Raw genomic sequence first — 2,500 nt, 5'->3', positions numbered from 1 at the left:
CTCAGAGCCTTATTCCAAAATGGATTCAAAAAAAGAATAATTCTCATCAATCTACACACAATACCCCATAATGACAAAGCAAAAAAGGGTTTATAGAAAGTTTTGCAAATGTATAAAAAATAATAAATAGATGTAAATAATAAAGTTAAGTAAATAATAAACCTTATTTACATAAGTATTCAGACCCTGTGCTTTGAGACTCAAAATTGAGCTCAGGTGCAGCCTGGCCAAACTGAGCAATCGGGGGAGATGGGCCTTGGTCAGGGAGGTGACCAAGAACCCGATGGTCACTCTGACAGAACTCCAGAGTTCCTCTGTGGAGATGGGAGAACCTTCCAGAAGGACAACCATCTCTGGAGCACTCCACCAATCAGGTCTTTATGGTAGAGTGGCCAAACGGAAGCCCCTCCTCAGTAAAAGATTAAAGGAGGAAAATACAGAGAGATCCTTGATGAAAACCTGCTCCAGCGCGCTCAGGACCACAGACTGGGGCAAAGGTTCACCTTCCAACAGGACAACAATCCTAAGCACAAAAAAACCCCGATTTCATCCATTTTAGAATACGGCTGTAGCAAAATGTGGAAAAAGTCAAGGGGTCTGAATACTTTCCCAAAGCACTGTACATATACACACACTCATACTGGACAAGCATGTTCAGAAGACACAGCCACTCTACCATTCACTTCTCTCTCTCTCTCTCTCTCTAGTACTGATGAATCCATTATAAACAGTACCACAAAATACTAACATTACATAACAGCATAGTGCGACACTACCTCTTTTGGACAGTGAGTGAGTCTAATTCACTCTGGGCCTATAATCCTGGTTCTGCGGTTCTGATTCTGTGGTTCTGGTCTCATTACTCCTCTCCTCCCCTCCCACCGGATCTTATTTTCCAGCTCTGTGGAGAGAGAGAACCAAATGAGCACATCTCACACACACACACACACACACACGGCCTGCAGGCACTCAGCCCACTCTGATTTATGTAACGAGTTTGTTGCTGCCTCTTTCAGGCCTTATCAGTCACTCTCAGATGTACAGGAAAATACACACTTATGCAAGCGCGCACACACACCGTAGACTTCACTTGGTTATGTAAAACAGCATGATAGTTTAAAGAAATAGCATATACGTTTATTAAAGAAATAGAATGATATGAATAAATAGTATATGTGACTCACCACCTGTATTTGGTCTTCATTAAGTAGCAATATTTGAAATTGTGTATTTTACATTGGATACAAGTAGAGACTCAGAGCTATCAAAATGGTATATCATGCACTGCATTTTTGAGGAAAGTAATTATTTGAAAGTTGATAAGCTTTGAATGTTACTTTTGAGAAAATGGCATTTGAATGTTTTGATATCTAGTGAAGAGCTTTTCTATGTCTACACCCATTCAGCATCGTTCACACCCTCTTAAGCTATAGCCCCACCCATCTCGTTTCATTCTCGGAGCATTCAGAGCTCACACTTGACACTCTGGCCGATGATTTGTTTACCTCTGGATAACATGAAAACAGCCTAACCAGCTCTGCTGGCAACAATTTCATTACGCTTTTTTGCAGACGTTTACTGACACCGCCCACTTTAGCTTAAGACATCTAGCTAGCTAGGTAAACAAAGCTCAAATAGACAGAAGCCCTCTATATGGCAGACCAATCCAAACTCCTCTCTTTGCATGTCCAGCCCACTCATTATCTCAGCATATCATGGCTAGTGGGACGATTGCTGGCTTTTTCTGTGGTTTAACCAACAAGTCTCGTAATTTAACAATTTTATTTGCATTTACAGATGGCATGCAAGTTTGTTATTAAGGCACATGAACGTTTACATGTTCCAGAAGGCATTTCTGCCAAAAATCTTCTTTAAAAAAAATGGCTCTCCTGTGAAGTCATGACTTGCGACATGAGCCTAGTTTCCTGAAACGGGTCACATATGAAAAATATCTTCCACCAAGACCTCTCCATCACAGTTGACAACTCCACAGTGTCGCCCTCCCAGAGTGCAAAAAACCTCTCCATCGCAGTTGACAACTCCACAGTGTCGCCCTCCCAGAGTGTAAAAAACCTCTCCATCGCAGTTGACAACTCCACAGTGTCGCCCTCCCAGAGTGCAAAAAACCTCTCCATCACAGTTGACAACTCTACAGTGTCGCCCTCCCAGAGTGCAAAAAACCTTGGCGTGAACCTGGACAACACCCTGTCGTTCTCTGCCGCTCCCTGCAGGTTCATGCACTAGAGTAAGTAGAGTAAGACGATAGAAGCGGCGCAGGTCCTAATCCAGGCACTTGTTCTCTCCCGTCTGGACTACTGCAACTCTCTGTTGACTGGGCTCCCTGCCTGTGCCATCAAACCCCTGCAACTTATCCAGAACGCAGCAGGTTTTCAACCTTACCAAGTTCTCTCATGTCACCACGCTCCTCTGCACACTCCACTGGCTTCCAGTTGAAGCTCACATCCACTACAAGACCATTGGGGCTTACCTACAGAGCAGC

The 2,500-nt window shown here is 43.5% G+C and overlaps 1 protein-coding gene across 2 annotated transcripts in view; it reads left to right on the top strand.

The window, feature by feature from the left end:
• LOC120024918 (transmembrane channel-like protein 3) overlaps positions 1 to 2,500 on the top strand; it is a 60,021-nt gene that overhangs the window by 53,255 nt on the left and 4,266 nt on the right. The window lies entirely within an intron of this gene.

This window comes from Salvelinus namaycush, chromosome 30 (assembly GCF_016432855.1).
Source record: "Salvelinus namaycush isolate Seneca chromosome 30, SaNama_1.0, whole genome shotgun sequence".
Lineage (NCBI taxonomy): Eukaryota > Metazoa > Chordata > Actinopteri > Salmoniformes > Salmonidae > Salvelinus > Salvelinus namaycush.
The sequence above is the reverse complement of the archived record's forward strand: the minus strand, read 5'-3'. Positions and strand labels throughout refer to the sequence as shown.